Here is a 23760-nt window from a genome sequence, read left to right on the forward strand (position 1 = left end):
CGGTGCTGCTGCCAGGGCTGCCCATGTGGCTGTGAGGTCACTTGTTCCTCAGTGCCTGATGGGCCAGTGCTGGCCGTCTGGCTGGCGATTCCTCTTGGGAGCTCCCTTCTGCCTCAGTGCCTGGGGCGGCAGGACTGGGCGCATGCTTTCTCTTGGTGCTTGTGAGGTCGCTCGTGTGTCAGCACCTGCTAGGGCCGGCCTGGCAATATGCTTGCTCTTTGGGCTCGCAGTGTCTGCTTAGCCTCAGGGCCTGAGAGAGAGCAGCGCTGGGGACAGAGCTGCTGTTTGTGCTTGTGCGGGCACTGGAGTCTCCTTGTGTGCTAGAGCCCTGTTAGGCCCATGGCTCTTGGTTTGGCTTTTGAGCTCAGCTGCGCCCCACTGCCTCATTGGCCAGTGCTGCTCACCTGGCTACTCCTTGTGCTCTTGAGAACATTGGTGTGGCAGAGGCGGAGAGCCAAGTGCTGGTCCTGGGGCTGCTCTTTGGGTAGGTGAGGTCACTGGTGCCTCAGTGCCTGATGGGCTGAGCTGAGCTGACTGAGCTCAAAAGCAAAAGCAGCAGCCATAGTCCTTACGGTGGTCTAGCACACCAGGAGACACGAGTGCCTTCCCAAGCACAAAGAGCAGCTCTGTCTCCAGCAGCGGCCTCTCAGGCGCTGAGGCACAAGAGCCATTAGGAGCCCAAAGAGCAAGCACATGGCCAGGGCTGCCCTAGCAGACACTAGGACACAAGGGCCCTCACACGCACAAAGAGCAGCCATGCGCCTAGCCCTGCCTTATCGGCACTGAGGCAGAAGTGGGCTCCCAACTGGAATCCCCAGCCAGATGACCAGCACTGGCCTAGCAGGCACTGAGGCACAAGTGACCTCCCTGCCACCTGAGCAGCACGGGCCTTGCAGGCACTGTGCGAGAGGAGACCTGAATGCCAGAAAGAGCAAACCTATGCTCAGCTCAGCTTCGTCAGGCACTGAGGCACAAGTGAGCTGGCAAGCACAAAGAGAAAGCATGCGCCGCTTGCCAGGCAGCTCTTCTCAGTTTCCCTGAGGTCACTAGTGCCTGATGCCCTAAAAGGCCGGTGCTGCTGCCAGGGCTGCCCATGTGGCTGTGAGCTCACTTGTTCCTCAGTGCCTGATAGGCCAGTGCTGGCTGTCTGGCTGGGCATTCCTGTTGGGAGCTCCCTTCTGCCTCAGTGCCTGGGGCGGCAGGACTGGGCGCATGCTTTCTCTTGGTGCTTGTGAGGTCGCTCGTGTGTCAGCACCTGCTAGGGCCGGCCTGGCAATATGCTTGCTCTTTGGGCTCGCAGTGTCTGCTTAGCCTCAGGGCCTGAGAGAGAGCAGCGCTGGGGACAGAGCTGCTGTTTGTGCTTGTGCGGGCACTGGAGTCTCCTTGTGTGCTAGAGCCCTGTTAGGCCCATGGCTCTTGGTTTGGCTTTTGAGCTCAGCTGCGCCCCACTGCCTCATTGGCCAGTGCTGCTCACCTGGCTACTCCTTGTGCTCTTGAGAACATTGGTGTGGCAGAGGCGGAGAGCCAAGTGCTGGTCCTGGGGCTGCTCTTTGGGTAGGTGAGGTCTCTGGTGCCTCAGTGCCTGATGGGCTGAGCTGACTAAGCTCAAAAGCAAAAGCAGCAGCCATAGTCCTTACGGTGGTCTAGCACACCAGGAGACACGAGTGCCTTCCCAAGCACAAAGAGCAGCTCTGTCTCCAGCAGCGGCCTCTCAGGCGCTGAGGCACAAGAGCCATTAGGAGCCCAAAGAGCAAGCACATGGCCAGGGCTGCCCTAGCAGACACTAGGACACAAGGGCCCTCACACGCACAAAGAGAAGCCATGCGCCTAGCCCTGCCTTATCGGCACTGAGGCAGAAGTGGGCTCCCAACTGGATCCCCAGGCAGATGAGCAGCACTGGCCTAGCAGGCACTGAGGCACAAGTGACCTCCCTGCCACCTGAGCAGCACGGGCCTTGCAGGCACTGTGCGAGAGGAGACCTGAATGCCAGAAAGAGCAAACCTATGCTCAGCTCAGCTTCGTCAGGCACTGAGGCACAAGTGACCTCCCTGCCACCTGAGCAGCACGGGCCTTGCAGGCACTGTGCGAGAGGAGACCTGAATGCCAGAAAGAGCAAACCTATGCTCAGCTCAGCTTCGTCAGGCACTGAGGCACAAGTGAGCTGGCAAGCTCAAAGAGAAAGCATGCTCCGCTTGCCAGGCAGCTCTTCTCAGTTTCCCTGAGGTCACTAGTGCCTGATGCCCTAAAAGGCCGGTGCTGCTGCCAGGGCTGCCCATGTGGCTGTGAGGTCACTTGTTCCTCAGTGCCTGATGGGCCAGTGCTGGCCGTCTGGCTGGCGATTCCTCTTGGGAGCTCCCTTCTGCCTCAGTGCCTGGGGCGGCAGGACTGGGCGCATGCTTTCTCTTGGTGCTTGTGAGGTCGCTCGTGTGTCAGCACCTGCTAGGGCCGGCCTGGCAATATGCTTGCTCTTTGGGCTCGCAGTGTCTGCTTAGCCTCAGGGCCTGAGAGAGAGCAGCGCTGGGGACAGAGCTGCTGTTTGTGCTTGTGCGGGCACTGGAGTCTCCTTGTGTGCTAGAGCCCTGTTAGGCCCATGGCTCTTGGTTTGGCTTTTGAGCTCAGCTGCGCCCCACTGCCTCATTGGCCAGTGCTGCTCACCTGGCTACTCCTTGTGCTCTTGAGAACATTGGTGTGGCAGAGGCGGAGAGCCAAGTGCTGGTCCTGGGGCTGCTCTTTGGGTAGGTGAGGTCACTGGTGCCTCAGTGCCTGATGGGCTGAGCTGAGCTGACTGAGCTCAAAAGCAAAAGCAGCAGCCATAGTCCTTACGGTGGTCTAGCACACCAGGAGACACGAGTGCCTTCCCAAGCACAAAGAGCAGCTCTGTCTCCAGCAGCGGCCTCTCAGGCGCTGAGGCACAAGAGCCATTAGGAGCCCAAAGAGCAAGCACATGGCCAGGGCTGCCCTAGCAGACACTAGGACACAAGGGCCCTCACACGCACAAAGAGCAGCCATGCGCCTAGCCCTGCCTTATCGGCACTGAGGCAGAAGTGGGCTCCCAACTGGAATCCCCAGCCAGATGACCAGCACTGGCCTAGCAGGCACTGAGGCACAAGTGACCTCCCTGCCACCTGAGCAGCACGGGCCTTGCAGGCACTGTGCGAGAGGAGACCTGAATGCCAGAAAGAGCAAACCTATGCTCAGCTCAGCTTCGTCAGGCACTGAGGCACAAGTGAGCTGGCAAGCACAAAGAGAAAGCATGCGCCGCTTGCCAGGCAGCTCTTCTCAGTTTCCCTGAGGTCACTAGTGCCTGATGCCCTAAAAGGCCGGTGCTGCTGCCAGGGCTGCCCATGTGGCTGTGAGCTCACTTGTTCCTCAGTGCCTGATAGGCCAGTGCTGGCTGTCTGGCTGGGCATTCCTGTTGGGAGCTCCCTTCTGCCTCAGTGCCTGGGGCGGCAGGACTGGGCGCATGCTTTCTCTTGGTGCTTGTGAGGTCGCTCGTGTGTCAGCACCTGCTAGGGCCGGCCTGGCAATATGCTTGCTCTTTGGGCTCGCAGTGTCTGCTTAGCCTCAGGGCCTGAGAGAGAGCAGCGCTGGGGACAGAGCTGCTGTTTGTGCTTGTGCGGGCACTGGAGTCTCCTTGTGTGCTAGAGCCCTGTTAGGCCCATGGCTCTTGGTTTGGCTTTTGAGCTCAGCTGCGCCCCACTGCCTCATTGGCCAGTGCTGCTCACCTGGCTACTCCTTGTGCTCTTGAGAACATTGGTGTGGCAGAGGCGGAGAGCCAAGTGCTGGTCCTGGGGCTGCTCTTTGGGTAGGTGAGGTCACTGGTGCCTCAGTGCCTGATGGGCTGAGCTGACTAAGCTCAAAAGCAAAAGCAGCAGCCATAGTCCTTACGGTGGTCTAGCACACCAGGAGACACGAGTGCCTTCCCAAGCACAAAGAGCAGCTCTGTCTCCAGCAGCGGCCTCTCAGGCGCTGAGGCACAAGAGCCATTAGGAGCCCAAAGAGCAAGCACATGGCCAGGGCTGCCCTAGCAGACACTAGGACACAAGGGCCCTCACACGCACAAAGAGAAGCCATGCGCCTAGCCCTGCCTTATCGGCACTGAGGCAGAAGTGGGCTCCCAACTGGATCCCCAGGCAGATGAGCAGCACTGGCCTAGCAGGCACTGAGGCACAAGTGACCTCCCTGCCACCTGAGCAGCACGGGCCTTGCAGGCACTGTGCGAGAGGAGACCTGAATGCCAGAAAGAGCAAACCTATGCTCAGCTCAGCTTCGTCAGGCACTGAGGCACAAGTGACCTCCCTGCCACCTGAGCAGCACGGGCCTTGCAGGCACTGTGCGAGAGGAGACCTGAATGCCAGAAAGAGCAAACCTATGCTCAGCTCAGCTTCGTCAGGCACTGAGGCACAAGTGAGCTGGCAAGCTCAAAGAGAAAGCATGCTCCGCTTGCCAGGCAGCTCTTCTCAGTTTCCCTGAGGTCACTAGTGCCTGATGCCCTAAAAGGCCGGTGCTGCTGCCAGGGCTGCCCATGTGGCTGTGAGGTCACTTGTTCCTCAGTGCCTGATAGGCCAGTGCTGGCCGTCTGGCTGGGCATTCCTCTTGGGAGCTCCCTTCTGCCTCAGTGCCTGTGGCGGCAGGACTGGGCGCATGCTTTCTCTTGGTGCTTGTGAGGTCGCTCGTGTGTCAGCACCTGCTAGGGCCGGCCTGGCAATATGCTTGCTCTTTGGGCTCGCAGTGTCTGCTTAGCCTCAGGGCCTGAGAGAGAGCAGCGCTGGGGACAGAGCTGCTGTTTGTGCTTGTGCGGGCACTGGAGTCTCCTTGTGTGCTAGAGCCCTGTTAGGCCCATGGCTCTTGGTTTGGCTTTTGAGCTCAGCTGCGCCCCACTGCCTCATTGGCCAGTGCTGCTCACCTGGCTACTCCTTGTGCTCTTGAGAACATTGGTGTGGCAGAGGCGGAGAGCCAAGTGCTGGTCCTGGGGCTGCTCTTTGGGTAGGTGAGGTCACTGGTGCCTCAGTGCCTGATGGGTTGAGCTGACTAAGCTCAAAAGCAAAAGCAGCAGCCATAGTCCTTACGGTGGTCTAGCACACCAGGAGACACGAGTGCCTTCCCAAGCACAAAGAGCAGCTCTGTCTCCAGCAGCGGCCTCTCAGGTGCTGAGGCACAAGAGCCATTAGGAGCCCAAAGAGCAAGCACATGGCCAGGGCTGCCCTAGCAGACACTAGGACACAAGGGCCCTCACACGCACGAAGAGAAGCCATGCGCCTAGCCCTGCCTTATCGGCACTGAGGCAGAAGTGGGCTCCCAACTGGAATCCCCAGCCAGATGACCAGCACGGGCCTAGCAGACACTGAGGCACCAGTGACCTCCCTGCCACCTGAGCAGCACGGGCCTTGCAGGCACTGTGCGAGAGGAGACCTGAATGCCAGAAAGAGCAAACCTATGCTCAGCTCAGCTTCGTCAGGCACTGAGGCACAAGTGAGCTGGCAAGCTCAAAGAGAAAGCATGCGCCGCTTGCCAGGCAGCTCTTCTCAGTTTCCCTGAGGTCACTAGTGCCTGATGCCCTAAAAGGCCGGTGCTGCTGCCAGGGCTGCCCATGTGGCTGTGAGGTCACTTGTTCCTCAGTGCCTGCTAGGCCAGTGCTGGCCGTCTGGCTGGGCATTCCTCTTGGGAGCTCCCTTCTGCCTCAGTGCCTGGGGCGGCAGGACTGGGCGCATGCTTTCTCTTGGTGCTTGTGAGGTCGCTCGTGTGTCAGCGCCTGCTAGGGCCGGCCTGGCAATATGCTTGCTCTTTGGGCTCGCGGTGTCTGCTTAGCCTCAGGGCCTGAGAGAGAGCAGCGCTGGGGACAGAGCTGCTGTTTGTGCTTGTGCGGGCACTTGGGTCTCCTTGTGTGCTAGAGCCCTGTTAGGCCCATGGCTCTTGGTTTGGCTTTTGAGCTCAGCTGCGCCCCACTGCCTCATTGGCCAGTGCTGCTCACCTGGCTACTCCTTGTGCTCTTGAGAACATTGGTGTGGCAGAGGCGGAGAGCCAAGTGCTGGTCCTGGGGCTGCTCTTTGGGTAGGTGAGGTCACTGGTGCCTCAGTGCCTGATGGGCTGAGCTGAGCTGACTGAGCTCAAAAGCAAAAGCAGCAGCCATAGTCCTTACGGTGGTCTAGCACACCAGGAGACACGAGTGCCTTCCCAAGCACAAAGAGCAGCTCTGTCTCCAGCAGCGGCCTCTCAGGCGCTGAGGCACAAGAGCCATTAGGAGCCCAAAGAGCAAGCACATGGCCAGGGCTGCCCTAGCAGACACTAGGACACAAGGGCCCTCACACGCACAAAGAGAAGCCATGCGCCTAGCCCTGCCTTATCGGCACTGAGGCAGAAGTGGGCTCCCAACTGGAATCCCCAGGCAGATGAGCAGCACTGGCCTAGCAGGCACTGAGGCACCAGTGACCTCCCTGCCACCTGAGCAGCATGGGCCTTGCAGGCACTGTGCGAGAGGAGACCTGAATGCCAGAAAGAGCAAACCTATGCTCAGCTCAGCTTCCGCAGGCACTGAGGCACAAGTGAGCTGGCAAGCTCAAAGAGAAAGCATGCTCCGCTTGCCAGGCAGCTCTTCTCAGTTTCCCTGAGGTCACTAGTGCCTGATGCCCTAAAAGGCCGGTGCTGCTGCCAGGGCTGCCCATGTGGCTGTGAGGTCACTTGTTCCTCAGTGCCTGATAGGCCAGTGCTGGCTGTCTGGCTGGGCATTCCTGTTGGGAGCTCCCTTCTGCCTCAGTGCCTGGGGCGGCAGGACTGGGCGCATGCTTTCTCTTGGTGCTTGTGAGGTCGCTCGTGTGTCAGCACCTGCTAGGGCCGGCCTGGCAATATGCTTGCTCTTTGGGCTCGCAGTGTCTGCTTAGCCTCAGGGCCTGAGAGAGAGCAGCGCTGGGGACAGAGCTGCTGTTTGTGCTTGTGCGGGCACTGGAGTCTCCTTGTGTGCTAGAGCCCTGTTAGGCCCATGGCTCTTGGTTTGGCTTTTGAGCTCAGCTGCGCCCCACTGCCTCATTGGCCAGTGCTGCTCACCTGGCTACTCCTTGTGCTCTTGAGAACATTGGTGTGGCAGAGGCGGAGAGCCAAGTGCTGGTCCTGGGGCTGCTCTTTGGGTAGGTGAGGTCACTGGTGCCTCAGTGCCTGATGGGCTGAGCTGAGCTGACTGAGCTCAAAAGCAAAAGCAGCAGCCATAGTCCTTACGGTGGTCTAGCACACCAGGAGACACGAGTGCCTTCCCAAGCACAAAGAGCAGCTCTGTCTCCAGCAGCGGCCTCTCAGGCGCTGAGGCACAAGAGCCATTAGGAGCCCAAAGAGCAAGCACATGGCCAGGGCTGCCCTAGCAGACACTAGGACACAAGGGCCCTCACACGCACAAAGAGAAGCCATGCGCCTAGCCCTGCCTTATCGGCACTGAGGCAGAAGTGGGCTCCCAACTGGAATCCCCAGGCAGATGAGCAGCACTGGCCTAGCAGGCACTGAGGCACCAGTGACCTCCCTGCCACCTGAGCAGCATGGGCCTTGCAGGCACTGTGCGAGAGGAGACCTGAATGCCAGAAAGAGCAAACCTATGCTCAGCTCAGCTTCCGCAGGCACTGAGGCACAAGTGAGCTGGCAAGCTCAAAGAGAAAGCATGCTCCGCTTGCCAGGCAGCTCTTCTCAGTTTCCCTGAGGTCACTAGTGCCTGATGCCCTAAAAGGCCGGTGCTGCTGCCAGGGCTGCCCATGTGGCTGTGAGCTCACTTGTTCCTCAGTGCCTGATAGGCCAGTGCTGGCTGTCTGGCTGGGCATTCCTGTTGGGAGCTCCCTTCTGCCTCAGTGCCTGGGGCGGCAGGACTGGGCGCATGCTTTCTCTTGGTGCTTGTGAGGTCGCTCGTGTGTCAGCACCTGCTAGGGCCGGCCTGGCAATATGCTTGCTCTTTGGGCTCGCAGTGTCTGCTTAGCCTCAGGGCCTGAGAGAGAGCAGCGCTGGGGACAGAGCTGCTGTTTGTGCTTGTGCGGGCACTGGAGTCTCCTTGTGTGCTAGAGCCCTGTTAGGCCCATGGCTCTTGGTTTGGCTTTTGAGCTCAGCTGCGCCCCACTGCCTCATTGGCCAGTGCTGCTCACCTGGCTACTCCTTGTGCTCTTGAGAACATTGGTGTGGCAGAGGCGGAGAGCCAAGTGCTGGTCCTGGGGCTGCTCTTTGGGTAGGTGAGGTCACTGGTGCCTCAGTGCTTGATGGGTTGAGCTGACTAAGCTCAAAAGCAAAAGCAGCAGCCATAGTCCTTACGGTGGTCTAGCACACCAGGAGACACGAGTGCCTTCCCAAGCACAAAGAGCAGCTCTGTCTCCAGCAGCGGCCTCTCAGGCGCTGAGGCACAAGAGCCATTAGGAGCCCAAAGAGCAAGCACATGGCCAGGGCTGCCCTAGCAGACACTAGGACACAAGGGCCCTCACACGCACGAAGAGAAGCCATGCGCCTAGCCCTGCCTTATCGGCACTGAGGCAGAAGTGGGCTCCCAACTGGAATCCCCAGCCAGATGACCAGCACGGGCCTAGCAGACACTGAGGCACCAGTGACCTCCCTGCCACCTGAGCAGCACGGGCCTTGCAGGCACTGTGCGAGAGGAGACCTGAATGCCAGAAAGAGCAAACCTATGCTCAGCTCAGCTTCGTCAGGCACTGAGGCACAAGTGAGCTGGCAAGCTCAAAGAGAAAGCATGCTCCGCTTGCCAGGCAGCTCTTCTCAGTTTCCCTGAGGTCACTAGTGCCTGATGCCCTAAAAGGCCGGTGCTGCTGCCAGGGCTGCCCATGTGGCTGTGAGGTCACTTGTTGCTCAGTGCCTGCTAGGCCAGTGCTGGCCGTCTGGCTGGGCATTCCTCTTGGGAGCTCCCTTCTGCCTCAGTGCCTGGGGCGGCAGGACTGGGCGCATGCTTTCTCTTGGTGCTTGTGAGGTCGCTCGTGTGTCAGCGCCTGCTAGGGCCGGCCTGGCAATATGCTTGCTCTTTGGGCTCGCAGTGTCTGCTTAGCCTCAGGGCCTGAGAGAGAGCAGCGCTGGGGACAGAGCTGCTGTTTGTGCTTGTGCGGGCACTGGAGTCTCCTTGTGTGCTAGAGCCCTGTTAGGCCCATGGCTCTTGGTTTGGCTTTTGAGCTCAGCTGCGCCCCACTGCCTCATTGGCCAGTGCTGCTCACCTGGCTACTCCTTGTGCTCTTGAGAACATTGGTGTGGCAGAGGCGGAGAGCCAAGTGCTGGTCCTGGGGCTGCTCTTTGGGTAGGTGAGGTCACTGGTGCCTCAGTGCCTGATGGGCTGAGCTGAGCTGACTGAGCTCAAAAGCAAAAGCAGCAGCCATAGTCCTTACGGTGGTCTAGCACACCAGGAGACACGAGTGCCTTCCCAAGCACAAAGAGCAGCTCTGTCTCCAGCAGCGGCCTCTCAGGCGCTGAGGCACAAGAGCCATTAGGAGCCCAAAGAGCAAGCACATGGCCAGGGCTGCCCTAGCAGACACTAGGACACAAGGGCCCTCACACGCACAAAGAGAAGCCATGCGCCTAGCCCTGCCTTATCGGCACTGAGGCAGAAGTGGGCTCCCAACTGGAATCCCCAGGCAGATGAGCAGCACTGGCCTAGCAGGCACTGAGGCACCAGTGACCTCCCTGCCACCTGAGCAGCATGGGCCTTGCAGGCACTGTGCGAGAGGAGACCTGAATGCCAGAAAGAGCAAACCTATGCTCAGCTCAGCTTCCGCAGGCACTGAGGCACAAGTGAGCTGGCAAGCACAAAGAGAAAGCATGCGCCGCTTGCCAGGCAGCTCTTCTCAGTTTCCCTGAGGTCACTAGTGCCTGATGCCCTAAAAGGCCGGTGCTGCTGCCAGGGCTGCCCATGTGGCTGTGAGCTCACTTGTTCCTCAGTGCCTGATAGGCCAGTGCTGGCTGTCTGGCTGGGCATTCCTGTTGGGAGCTCCCTTCTGCCTCAGTGCCTGGGGCGGCAGGACTGGGCGCATGCTTTCTCTTGGTGCTTGTGAGGTCGCTCGTGTGTCAGCACCTGCTAGGGCCGGCCTGGCAATATGCTTGCTCTTTGGGCTCGCAGTGTCTGCTTAGCCTCAGGGCCTGAGAGAGAGCAGCGCTGGGGACAGAGCTGCTGTTTGTGCTTGTGCGGGCACTGGAGTCTCCTTGTGTGCTAGAGCCCTGTTAGGCCCATGGCTCTTGGTTTGGCTTTTGAGCTCAGCTGCGCCCCACTGCCTCATTGGCCAGTGCTGCTCACCTGGCTACTCCTTGTGCTCTTGAGAACATTGGTGTGGCAGAGGCGGAGAGCCAAGTGCTGGTCCTGGGGCTGCTCTTTGGGTAGGTGAGGTCACTGGTGCCTCAGTGCTTGATGGGCTGAGCTGACTAAGCTCAAAAGCAAAAGCAGCAGCCATAGTCCTTACGGTGGTCTAGCACACCAGGAGACACGAGTGCCTTCCCAAGCACAAAGAGCAGCTCTGTCTCCAGCAGCGGCCTCTCAGGCGCTGAGGCACAAGAGCCATTAGGAGCCCAAAGAGCAAGCACATGGCCAGGGCTGCCCTAGCAGACACTAGGACACAAGGGCCCTCACACGCACAAAGAGAAGCCATGCGCCTAGCCCTGCCTTATCGGCACTGAGGCAGAAGTGGGCTCCCAACTGGATCCCCAGGCAGATGAGCAGCACTGGCCTAGCAGGCACTGAGGCACAAGTGACCTCCCTGCCACCTGAGCAGCACGGGCCTTGCAGGCACTGTGCGAGAGGAGACCTGAATGCCAGAAAGAGCAAACCTATGCTCAGCTCAGCTTCGTCAGGCACTGAGGCACAAGTGACCTCCCTGCCACCTGAGCAGCACGGGCCTTGCAGGCACTGTGCGAGAGGAGACCTGAATGCCAGAAAGAGCAAACCTATGCTCAGCTCAGCTTCGTCAGGCACTGAGGCACAAGTGAGCTGGCAAACTCAAAGAGAAAGCATGCTCCGCTTGCCAGGCAGCTCTTCTCAGTTTCCCTGAGGTCACTAGTGCCTGATGCCCTAAAAGGCCGGTGCTGCTGCCAGGGCTGCCCATGTGGCTGTGAGGTCACTTGTTCCTCAGTGCCTGATAGGCCAGTGCTGGCCGTCTGGCTGGGCATTCCTCTTGGGAGCTCCCTTCTGCCTCAGTGCCTGGGGCGGCAGGACTGGGCGCATGCTTTCTCTTGGTGCTTGTGAGGTCGCTCGTGTGTCAGCACCTGCTAGGGCCGGCCTGGCAATATGCTTGCTCTTTGGGCTCGCAGTGTCTGCTTAGCCTCAGGGCCTGAGAGAGAGCAGCGCTGGGGACAGAGCTGCTGTTTGTGCTTGTGCGGGCACTGGAGTCTCCTTGTGTGCTAGAGCCCTGTTAGGCCCATGGCTCTTGGTTTGGCTTTTGAGCTCAGCTGCGCCCCACTGCCTCATTGGCCAGTGCTGCTCACCTGGCTACTCCTTGTGCTCTTGAGAACATTGGTGTGGCAGAGGCGGAGAGCCAAGTGCTGGTCCTGGGGCTGCTCTTTGGGTAGGTGAGGTCACTGGTGCCTCAGTGCCTGATGGGTTGAGCTGACTAAGCTCAAAAGCAAAAGCAGCAGCCATAGTCCTTACGGTGGTCTAGCACACCAGGAGACACGAGTGCCTTCCCAAGCACAAAGAGCAGCTCTGTCTCCAGCAGCGGCCTCTCAGGCGCTGAGGCACAAGAGCCATTAGGAGCCCAAAGAGCAAGCACATGGCCAGGGCTGCCCTAGCAGACACTAGGACACAAGGGCCCTCACACGCACAAAGAGCAGCCATGCGCCTAGCCCTGCCTTATCGGCACTGAGGCAGAAGTGGGCTCCCAACTGGAATCCCCAGCCAGATGACCAGCACTGGCCTAGCAGGCACTGAGGCACAAGTGACCTCCCTGCCACCTGAGCAGCACGGGCCTTGCAGGCACTGTGCGAGAGGAGACCTGAATGCCAGAAAGAGCAAACCTATGCTCAGCTCAGCTTCGTCAGGCACTGAGGCACAAGTGAGCTGGCAAGCACAAAGAGAAAGCATGCGCCGCTTGCCAGGCAGCTCTTCTCAGTTTCCCTGAGGTCACTAGTGCCTGATGCCCTAAAGGGCCGGTGCTGCTGCCAGGGCTGCCCATGTGGCTGTGAGCTCACTTGTTCCTCAGTGCCTGATAGGCCAGTGCTGGCTGTCTGGCTGGGCATTCCTGTTGGGAGCTCCCTTCTGCCTCAGTGCCTGGGGCGGCAGGACTGGGCGCATGCTTTCTCTTGGTGCTTGTGAGGTCGCTCGTGTGTCAGCACCTGCTAGGGCCGGCCTGGCAATATGCTTGCTCTTTGGGCTCGCAGTGTCTGCTTAGCCTCAGGGCCTGAGAGAGAGCAGCGCTGGGGACAGAGCTGCTGTTTGTGCTTGTGCGGGCACTGGAGTCTCCTTGTGTGCTAGAGCCCTGTTAGGCCCATGGCTCTTGGTTTGGCTTTTGAGCTCAGCTGCGCCCCACTGCCTCATTGGCCAGTGCTGCTCACCTGGCTACTCCTTGTGCTCTTGAGAACATTGGTGTGGCAGAGGCGGAGAGCCAAGTGCTGGTCCTGGGGCTGCTCTTTGGGTAGGTGAGGTCTCTGGTGCCTCAGTGCCTGATGGGCTGAGCTGACTAAGCTCAAAAGCAAAAGCAGCAGCCATAGTCCTTACGGTGGTCTAGCACACCAGGAGACACGAGTGCCTTCCCAAGCACAAAGAGCAGCTCTGTCTCCAGCAGCGGCCTCTCAGGCGCTGAGGCACAAGAGCCATTAGGAGCCCAAAGAGCAAGCACATGGCCAGGGCTGCCCTAGCAGACACTAGGACACAAGGGCCCTCACACGCACAAAGAGAAGCCATGCGCCTAGCCCTGCCTTATCGGCACTGAGGCAGAAGTGGGCTCCCAACTGGATCCCCAGGCAGATGAGCAGCACTGGCCTAGCAGGCACTGAGGCACAAGTGACCTCCCTGCCACCTGAGCAGCACGGGCCTTGCAGGCACTGTGCGAGAGGAGACCTGAATGCCAGAAAGAGCAAACCTATGCTCAGCTCAGCTTCGTCAGGCACTGAGGCACAAGGGACCTCCCTGCCACCTGAGCAGCACGGGCCTTGCAGGCACTGTGCGAGAGGAGACCTGAATGCCAGAAAGAGCAAACCTATGCTCAGCTCAGCTTCGTCAGGCACTGAGGCACAAGTGAGCTGGCAAGCTCAAAGAGAAAGCATGCTCCGCTTGCCAGGCAGCTCTTCTCAGTTTCCCTGAGGTCACTAGTGCCTGATGCCCTAAAAGGCCGGTGCTGCTGCCAGGGCTGCCCATGTGGCTGTGAGGTCACTTGTTCCTCAGTGCCTGATGGGCCAGTGCTGGCCGTCTGGCTGGCGATTCCTCTTGGGAGCTCCCTTCTGCCTCAGTGCCTGGGGCGGCAGGACTGGGCGCATGCTTTCTCTTGGTGCTTGTGAGGTCGCTCGTGTGTCAGCACCTGCTAGGGCCGGCCTGGCAATATGCTTGCTCTTTGGGCTCGCAGTGTCTGCTTAGCCTCAGGGCCTGAGAGAGAGCAGCGCTGGGGACAGAGCTGCTGTTTGTGCTTGTGCGGGCACTGGAGTCTCCTTGTGTGCTAGAGCCCTGTTAGGCCCATGGCTCTTGGTTTGGCTTTTGAGCTCAGCTGCGCCCCACTGCCTCATTGGCCAGTGCTGCTCACCTGGCTACTCCTTGTGCTCTTGAGAACATTGGTGTGGCAGAGGCGGAGAGCCAAGTGCTGGTCCTGGGGCTGCTCTTTGGGTTGGTGAGGTCACTGGTGCCTCAGTGCCTGATGGGCTGAGCTGAGCTGACTGAGCTCAAAAGCAAAAGCAGCAGCCATAGTCCTTACGGTGGTCTAGCACACCAGGAGACACGAGTGCCTTCCCAAGCACAAAGAGCAGCTCTGTCTCCAGCAGCGGCCTCTCAGGCGCTGAGGCACAAGAGCCATTAGGAGCCCAAAGAGCAAGCACATGGCCAGGGCTGCCCTAGCAGACACTAGGACACAAGGGCCCTCACACGCACAAAGAGCAGCCATGCGCCTAGCCCTGCCTTATCGGCACTGAGGCAGAAGTGGGCTCCCAACTGGAATCCCCAGCCAGATGACCAGCACTGGCCTAGCAGGCACTGAGGCACAAGTGACCTCCCTGCCACCTGAGCAGCACGGGCCTTGCAGGCACTGTGCGAGAGGAGACCTGAATGCCAGAAAGAGCAAACCTATGCTCAGCTCAGCTTCGTCAGGCACTGAGGCACAAGTGAGCTGGCAAGCACAAAGAGAAAGCATGCGCCGCTTGCCAGGCAGCTCTTCTCAGTTTCCCTGAGGTCACTAGTGCCTGATGCCCTAAAAGGCCGGTGCTGCTGCCAGGGCTGCCCATGTGGCTGTGAGCTCACTTGTTCCTCAGTGCCTGATAGGCCAGTGCTGGCTGTCTGGCTGGGCATTCCTCTTGGGAGCTCCCTTCTGCCTCAGTGCCTGGGGCGGCAGGACTGGGCGCATGCTTTCTCTTGGTGCTTGTGAGGTCGCTCGTGTGTCAGCACCTGCTAGGGCCGGCCTGGCAATATGCTTGCTCTTTGGGCTCGCAGTGTCTGCTTAGCCTCAGGGCCTGAGAGAGAGCAGCGCTGGGGACAGAGCTGCTGTTTGTGCTTGTGCGGGCACTGGAGTCTCCTTGTGTGCTAGAGCCCTGTTAGGCCCATGGCTCTTGGTTTGGCTTTTGAGCTCAGCTGCGCCCCACTGCCTCATTGGCCAGTGCTGCTCACCTGGCTACTCCTTGTGCTCTTGAGAACATTGGTGTGGCAGAGGCGGAGAGCCAAGTGCTGGTCCTGGGGCTGCTCTTTGGGTAGGTGAGGTCTCTGGTGCCTCAGTGCCTGATGGGCTGAGCTGACTAAGCTCAAAAGCAAAAGCAGCAGCCATAGTCCTTACGGTGGTCTAGCACACCAGGAGACACGAGTGCCTTCCCAAGCACAAAGAGCAGCTCTGTCTCCAGCAGCGGCCTCTCAGGCGCTGAGGCACAAGAGCCATTAGGAGCCCAAAGAGCAAGCACATGGCCAGGGCTGCCCTAGCAGACACTAGGACACAAGGGCCCTCACACGCACAAAGAGAAGCCATGCGCCTAGCCCTGCCTTATCGGCACTGAGGCAGAAGTGGGCTCCCAACTGGATCCCCAGGCAGATGAGCAGCACTGGCCTAGCAGGCACTGAGGCACAAGTGACCTCCCTGCCACCTGAGCAGCACGGGCCTTGCAGGCACTGTGCGAGAGGAGACCTGAATGCCAGAAAGAGCAAACCTATGCTCAGCTCAGCTTCGTCAGGCACTGAGGCACAAGTGACCTCCCTGCCACCTGAGCAGCACGGGCCTTGCAGGCACTGTGCGAGAGGAGACCTGAATGCCAGAAAGAGCAAACCTATGCTCAGCTCAGCTTCGTCAGGCACTGAGGCACAAGTGAGCTGGCAAGCTCAAAGAGAAAGCATGCTCCGCTTGCCAGGCAGCTCTTCTCAGTTTCCCTGAGGTCACTAGTGCCTGATGCCCTAAAAGGCCGGTGCTGCTGCCAGGGCTGCCCATGTGGCTGTGAGGTCACTTGTTCCTCAGTGCCTGATAGGCCAGTGCTGGCCGTCTGGCTGGGCATTCCTCTTGGGAGCTCCCTTCTGCCTCAGTGCCTGGGGCGGCAGGACTGGGCGCATGCTTTCTCTTGGTGCTTGTGAGGTCGCTCGTGTGTCAGCACCTGCTAGGGCCGGCCTGGCAATATGCTTGCTCTTTGGGCTCGCAGTGTCTGCTTAGCCTCAGGGCCTGAGAGAGAGCAGCGCTGGGGACAGAGCTGCTGTTTGTGCTTGTGCGGGCACTGGAGTCTCCTTGTGTGCTAGAGCCCTGTTAGGCCCATGGCTCTTGGTTTGGCTTTTGAGCTCAGCTGCGCCCCACTGCCTCATTGGCCAGTGCTGCTCACCTGGCTACTCCTTGTGCTCTTGAGAACATTGGTGTGGCAGAGGCGGAGAGCCAAGTGCTGGTCCTGGGGCTGCTCTTTGGGTAGGTGAGGTCACTGGTGCCTCAGTGCCTGATGGGTTGAGCTGACTAAGCTCAAAAGCAAAAGCAGCAGCCATAGTCCTTACGGTGGTCTAGCACACCAGGAGACACGAGTGCCTTCCCAAGCACAAAGAGCAGCTCTGTCTCCAGCAGCGGCCTCTCAGGCGCTGAGGCACAAGAGCCATTAGGAGCCCAAAGAGCAAGCACATGGCCAGGGCTGCCCTAGCAGACACTAGGACACAAGGGCCCTCACACGCACGAAGAGAAGCCATGCGCCTAGCCCTGCCTTATCGGCACTGAGGCAGAAGTGGGCTCCCAACTGGAATCCCCAGCCAGATGACCAGCACGGGCCTAGCAGACACTGAGGCACCAGTGACCTCCCTGCCACCTGAGCAGCACGGGCCTTGCAGGCACTGTGCGAGAGGAGACCTGAATGCCAGAAAGAGCAAACCTATGCTCAGCTCAGCTTCGTCAGGCACTGAGGCACAAGTGAGCTGGCAAGCTCAAAGAGAAAGCATGCTCCGCTTGCCAGGCAGCTCTTCTCAGTTTCCCTGAGGTCACTAGTGCCTGATGCCCTAAAAGGCCGGTGCTGCTGCCAGGGCTGCCCATGTGGCTGTGAGGTCACTTGTTCCTCAGTGCCTGCTAGGCCAGTGCTGGCCGTCTGGCTGGGCATTCCTCTTGGGAGCTCCCTTCTGCCTCAGTGCCTGGGGCGGCAGGACTGGGCGCATGCTTTCTCTTGGTGCTTGTGAGGTCGCTCGTGTGTCAGCGCCTGCTAGGGCCGGCCTGGCAATATGCTTGCTCTTTGGGCTCGCGGTGTCTGCTTAGCCTCAGGGCCTGAGAGAGAGCAGCGCTGGGGACAGAGCTGCTGTTTGTGCTTGTGCGGGCACTTGAGTCTCCTTGTGTGCTAGAGCCCTGTTAGGCCCATGGCTCTTGGTTTGGCTTTTGAGCTCAGCTGCGCCCCACTGCCTCATTGGCCAGTGCTGCTCACCTGGCTACTCCTTGTGCTCTTGAGAACATTGGTGTGGCAGAGGCGGAGAGCCAAGTGCTGGTCCTGGGGCTGCTCTTTGGGTAGGTGAGGTCACTGGTGCCTCAGTGCCTGATGGGCTGAGCTGAGCTGACTGAGCTCAAAAGCAAAAGCAGCAGCCATAGTCCTTACGGTGGTCTAGCACACCAGGAGACACGAGTGCCTTCCCAAGCACAAAGAGCAGCTCTGTCTCCAGCAGCGGCCTCTCAGGCGCTGAGGCACAAGAGCCATTAGGAGGCCAAAGAGCAAGCACATGGCCAGGGCTGCCCTAGCAGACACTAGGACACAAGGGCCCTCACACGCACAAAGAGAAGCCATGCGCCTAGCCCTGCCTTATCGGCACTGAGGCAGAAGTGGGCTCCCAACTGGAATCCCCAGGCAGATGACCAGCACTGGCCTAGCAGGCACTGAGGCACCAGTGACCTCCCTGCCACCTGAGCAGCATGGGCCTTGCAGGCACTGTGCGAGAGGAGACCTGAATGCCAGAAAGAGCAAACCTATGCTCAGCTCAGCTTCCGCAGGCACTGAGGCACAAGTGAGCTGGCAAGCTCAAAGAGAAAGCATGCTCCGCTTGCCAGGCAGCTCTTCTCAGTTTCCCTGAGGTCACTAGTGCCTGATGCCCTAAAAGGCCGGTGCTGCTGCCAGGGCTGCCCATGTGGCTGTGAGCTCACTTGTTCCTCAGTGCCTGATAGGCCAGTGCTGGCTGTCTGGCTGGGCATTCCTGTAGGGAGCTCCCTTCTGCCTCAGTGCCTGGGGCGGCAGGACTGGGCGCATGCTTTCTCTTGGTGCTTGTGAGGTCGCTCGTGTGTCAGCACCTGCTAGGGCCGGCCTGGCAATATGCTTGCTCTTTGGGCTCGCAGTGTCTGCTTAGCCTCAGGGCCTGAGAGAGAGCAGCGCTGGGGACAGAGCTGCTGTTTGTGCTTGTGCGGGCACTGGAGTCTCCTTGTGTGCTAGAGCCCTGTTAGGCCCATGGCTCTTGGTTTGGCTTTTGAGCTCAGCTGCGCCCCACTGCCTCATTGGCCAGTGCTGCTCACCTGGCTACTCCTTGTGCTCTTGAGAACATTGGTGTGGCAGAGGCGGAGAGCCAAGTGCTGGTCCTGGGGCTGCTCTTTGGGTAGGTGAGGTCACTGGTGCCTCAGTGCCTGATGGGCTGAGCTGAGCTGACTGAGCTCAAAAGCAAAAGCAGCAGCCATAGTCCTTACGGTGGTCTAGCACACCAGGAGACACGAGTGCCTTCCCAAGCACAAAGAGCAGCTCTGTCTCCAGCAGCGGCCTCTCAGGCGCTGAGGCACAAGAGCCATTAGGAGCCCAAAGAGCAAGCACATGGCCAGGGCTGCCCTAGCAGACACTAGGACACAAGGGCCCTCACACGCACAAAGAGAAGCCATGCGCCTAGCCCTGCCTTATCGGCACTGAGGCAGAAGTGGGCTCCCAACTGGAATCCCCAGGCAGATGAGCAGCACTGGCCTAGCAGGCACTGAGGCACCAGTGACCTCCCTGCCACCTGAGCAGCATGGGCCTTGCAGGCACTGTGCGAGAGGAGACCTGAATGCCAGAAAGAGCAAACCTATGCTCAGCTCAGCTTCCGCAGGCACTGAGGCACAAGTGAGCTGGCAAGCCCAAAGAGAAAGCATGCGCCGCTTGCCAGGCAGCTCTTCTCAGTTTCCCTGAGGTCACTAGTGCCTGATGCCCTAAAAGGCCGGTGCTGCTGCCAGGGCTGCCCATGTGGCTGTGAGCTCACTTGTTCCTCAGTGCCTGATAGGCCAGTGCTGGCTGTCTGGCTGGGCATTCCTGTTGGGAGCTCCCTTCTGCCTCAGTGCCTGGGGCGGCAGGACTGGGCGCATGCTTTCTCTTGGTGCTTGTGAGGTCGCTCGTGTGTCAGCACCTGCTAGGGCCGGCCTGGCAATATGCTTGCTCTTTGGGCTCGCAGTGTCTGCTTAGCCTCAGGGCCTGAGAGAGAGCAGCGCTGGGGACAGAGCTGCTGTTTGTGCTTGTGCGGGCACTGGAGTCTCCTTGTGTGCTAGAGCCCTGTTAGGCCCATGGCTCTTGGTTTGGCTTTTGAGCTCAGCTGCGCCCCACTGCCTCATTGGCCAGTGCTGCTCACCTGGCTACTCCTTGTGCTCTTGAGAACATTGGTGTGGCAGAGGCGGAGAGCCAAGTGCTGGTCCTGGGGCTGCTCTTTGGGTAGGTGAGGTCACTGGTGCCTCAGTGCTTGATGGGCTGAGCTGACTAAGCTCAAAAGCAAAAGCAGCAGCCATAGTCCTTACGGTGGTCTAGCACACCAGGAGACACGAGTGCCTTCCCAAGCACAAAGAGCAGCTCTGTCTCCAGCAGCGGCCTCTCAGGCGCTGAGGCACAAGAGCCATTAGGAGCCCAAAGAGCAAGCACATGGCCAGGGCTGCCCTAGCAGACACTAGGACACAAGGGCCCTCACACGCACGAAGAGAAGCCATGCGCCTAGCCCTGCCTTATCGGCACTGAGGCAGAAGTGGGCTCCCAACTGGAATCCCCAGCCAGATGACCAGCACGGGCCTAGCAGACACTGAGGCACCAGTGACCTCCCTGCCACCTGAGCAGCACGGGCCTTGCAGGCACTGTGCGAGAGGAGACCTGAATGCCAGAAAGAGCAAACCTATGCTCAGCTCAGCTTCGTCAGGCACTGAGGCACAAGTGAGCTGGCAAGCACAAAGAGAAAGCATGCGCCGCTTGCCAGGCAGCTCTTCTCAGTTTCCCTGAGGTCACTAGTGCCTGATGCCCTAAAAGGCCGGTGCTGCTGCCAGGGCTGCCCATGTGGCTGTGAGCTCACTTGTTCCTCAGTGCCTGATAGGCCAGTGCTGGCTGTCTGGCTGGGCATTCCTGTTGGGAGCTCCCTTCTGCCTCAGTGCCTGGGGCGGCAGGACTGGGCGCATGCTTTCTCTTGGTGCTTGTGAGGTCGCTCGTGTGTCAGCACCTGCTAGGGCCGGCCTGGCAATATGCTTGCTCTTTGGGCTCGCAGTGTCTGCTTAGCCTCAGGGCCTGAGAGAGAGCAGCGCTGGGGACAGAGCTGCTGTTTGTGCTTGTGCGGGCACTGGAGTCTCCTTGTGTGCTAGAGCCCTGTTAGGCCCATGGCTCTTGGTTTGGCTTTTGAGCTCAGCTGCGCCCCACTGCCTCATTGGCCAGTGCTGCTCACCTGGCTACTCCTTGTGCTCTTGAGAACATTGGTGTGGCAGAGGCGGAGAGCCAAGTGCTGGTCCTGGGGCTGCTCTTTGGGTAGGTGAGGTCACTGGTGCCTCAGTGCTTGATGGGCTGAGCTGACTAAGCTCAAAAGCAAAAGCAGCAGCCATAGTCCTTACGGTGGTCTAGCACACCAGGAGACACGAGTGCCTTCCCAAGCACAAAGAGCAGCTCTGTCTCCAGCAGCGGCCTCTCAGGCGCTGAGGCACAAGAGCCATTAGGAGCCCAAAGAGCAAGCACATGGCCAGGGCTGCCCTAGCAGACACTAGGACACAAGGGCCCTCACACGCACGAAGAGAAGCCATGCGCCTAGCCCTGCCTTATCGGCACTGAGGCAGAAGTGGGCTCCCAACTGGAATCCCCAGCCAGATGACCAGCACGGGCCTAGCAGACACTGAGGCACCAGTGACCTCCCTGCCACCTGAGCAGCACGGGCCTTGCAGGCACTGTGCGAGAGGAGACCTGAATGCCAGAAAGAGCAAACCTATGCTCAGCTCAGCTTCGTCAGGCACTGAGGCACAAGTGAGCTGGCAAGCACAAAGAGAAAGCATGCGCCGCTTGCCAGGCAGCTCTTCTCAGTTTCCCTGAGGTCACTAGTGCCTGATGCCCTAAAAGGCCGGTGCTGCTGCCAGGGCTGCCCATGTGGCTGTGAGCTCACTTGTTCCTCAGTGCCTGATAGGCCAGTGCTGGCCGTCTGGCTGGGCATTCCTCTTGGGAGCTCCCTTCTGCCTCAGTGCCTGGGGCGGCAGGACTGGGCGCATGCTTTCTCTTGGTGCTTGTGAGGTCGCTCGTGTGTCAGCACCTGCTAGGGCCGGCCTGGCAATATGCTTGCTCTTTGGGCTCGCAGTGTCTGCTTAGCCTCAGGGCCTGAGAGAGAGCAGCGCTGGGGACAGAGCTGCTGTTTGTGCTTGTGCGGGCACTGGAGTCTCCTTGTGTGCTAGAGCCCTGTTAGGCCCATGGCTCTTGGTTTGGCTTTTGAGCTCAGCTGCGCCCCACTGCCTCATTGGCCAGTGCTGCTCACCTGGCTACTCCTTGTGCTCTTGAGAACATTGGTGTGGCAGAGGCGGAGAGCCAAGTGCTGGTCCTGGGGCTGCTCTTTGGGTAGGTGAGGTCACTGGTGCCTCAGTGCTTGATGGGCTGAGCTGACTAAGCTCAAAAGCAAAAGCAGCAGCCATAGTCCTTACGGTGGTCTAGCACACCAGGAGACACGAGTGCCTTCCCAAGCACAAAGAGCAGCTCTGTCTCCAGCAGCGGCCTCTCAGGCGCTGAGGCACAAGAGCCATTAGGAGCCCAAAGAGCAAGCACATGGCCAGGGCTGCCCTAGCAGACACTAGGACACAAGGGCCCTCACACGCACAAAGAGAAGCCATGCGCCTAGCCCTGCCTTATCGGCACTGAGGCAGAAGTGGGCTCCCAACTGGATCCCCAGGCAGATGAGCAGCACTGGCCTAGCAGGCACTGAGGCACAAGTGACCTCCCTGCCACCTGAGCAGCACGGGCCTTGCAGGCACTGTGCGAGAGGAGACCTGAATGCCAGAAAGAGCAAACCTATGCTCAGCTCAGCTTCGTCAGGCACTGAGGCACAAGTGACCTCCCTGCCACCTGAGCAGCACGGGCCTTGCAGGCACTGTGCGAGAGGAGACCTGAATGCCAGAAAGAGCAAACCTATGCTCAGCTCAGCTTCGTCAGGCACTGAGGCACAAGTGAGCTGGCAAGCTCAAAGAGAAAGCATGCTCCGCTTGCCAGGCAGCTCTTCTCAGTTTCCCTGAGGTCACTAGTGCCTGATGCCCTAAAAGGCCGGTGCTGCTGCCAGGGCTGCCCATGTGGCTGTGAGCTCACTTGTTCCTCAGTGCCTGATAGGCCAGTGCTGGCTGTCTGGCTGGGCATTCCTCTTGGGAGCTCCCTTCTGCCTCAGTGCCTGGGGCGGCAGGACTGGGCGCATGCTTTCTCTTGGTGCTTGTGAGGTCGCTCGTGTGTCAGCACCTGCTAGGGCCGGCCTGGCAATATGCTTGCTCTTTGGGCTCGCAGTGTCTGCTTAGCCTCAGGGCCTGAGAGAGAGCAGCGCTGGGGACAGAGCTGCTGTTTGTGCTTGTGCGGGCACTGGAGTCTCCTTGTGTGCTAGAGCCCTGTTAGGCCCATGGCTCTTGGTTTGGCTTTTGAGCTCAGCTGCGCCCCACTGCCTCATTGGCCAGTGCTGCTCACCTGGCTACTCCTTGTGCTCTTGAGAACATTGGTGTGGCAGAGGCGGAGAGCCAAGTGCTGGTCCTGGGGCTGCTCTTTGGGTAGGTGAGGTCACTGGTGCCTCAGTGCCTGATGGGCTGAGCTGAGCTGACTGAGCTCAAAAGCAAAAGCAGCAGCCATAGTCCTTACGGTGGTCTAGCACACCAGGAGACACGAGTGCCTTCCCAAGCACAAAGAGCAGCTCTGTCTCCAGCAGCGGCCTCTCAGGCGCTGAGGCACAAGAGCCATTAGGAGGCCAAAGAGCAAGCACATGGCCAGGGCTGCCCTAGCAGACACTAGGACACAAGGGCCCTCACACGCACAAAGAGAAGCCATGCGCCTAGCCCTGCCTTATCGGCACTGAGGCAGAAGTGGGCTCCCAACTGGATCCCCAGGCAGATGAGCAGCACTGGCCTAGCAGGCACTGAGGCACAAGTGACCTCCCTGCCACCTGAGCAGCACGGGCCTTGCAGGCACTGTGCGAGAGGAGACCTGAATGCCAGAAAGAGCAAACCTATGCTCAGCTCAGCTTCGTCAGGCACTGAGGCACAAGTGACCTCCCTGCCACCTGAGCAGCACGGGCCTTGCAGGCACTGTGCGAGAGGAGACCTGAATGCCAGAAAGAGCAAACCTATGCTCAGCTCAGCTTCGTCAGGCACTGAGGCACAAGTGAGCTGGCAAGCTCAAAGAGAAAGCATGCTCCGCTTGCCAGGCAGCTCTTCTCAGTTTCCCTGAGGTCACTAGTGCCTGATGCCCTAAAAGGCCGGTGCTGCTGCCAGGGCTGCCCATGTGGCTGTGAGCTCACTTGTTCCTCAGTGCCTGATAGGCCAGTGCTGGCTGTCTGGCTGGGCATTCCTGTTGGGAGCTCCCTTCTGCCTCAGTGCCTGGGGCGGCAGGACTGGGCGCATGCTTTCTCTTGGTGCTTGTGAGGTCGCTCGTGTGTCAGCACCTGCTAGGGCCGGCCTGGCAATATGCTTGCTCTTTGGGCTCGCAGTGTCTGCTTAGCCTCAGGGCCTGAGAGAGAGCAGCGCTGGGGACAGAGCTGCTGTTTGTGCTTGTGCGGGCACTGGAGTCTCCTTGTGTGCTAGAGCCCTGTTAGGCCCATGGCTCTTGGTTTGGCTTTTGAGCTCAGCTGCGCCCCACTGCCTCATTGGCCAGTGCTGCTCACCTGGCTACTCCTTGTGCTCTTGAGAACATTGGTGTGGCAGAGGCGGAGAGCCAAGTGCTGGTCCTGGGGCTGCTCTTTGGGTAGGTGAGGTCACTGGTGCCTCAGTGCCTGATGGGCTGAGCTGAGCTGACTGA

The sequence above is a fragment of the Dromaius novaehollandiae genome, chromosome 5 (genome assembly GCF_036370855.1).
Source record: "Dromaius novaehollandiae isolate bDroNov1 chromosome 5, bDroNov1.hap1, whole genome shotgun sequence".
In the NCBI taxonomy this organism is placed as follows: Eukaryota; Metazoa; Chordata; class Aves; order Casuariiformes; family Dromaiidae; genus Dromaius; species Dromaius novaehollandiae.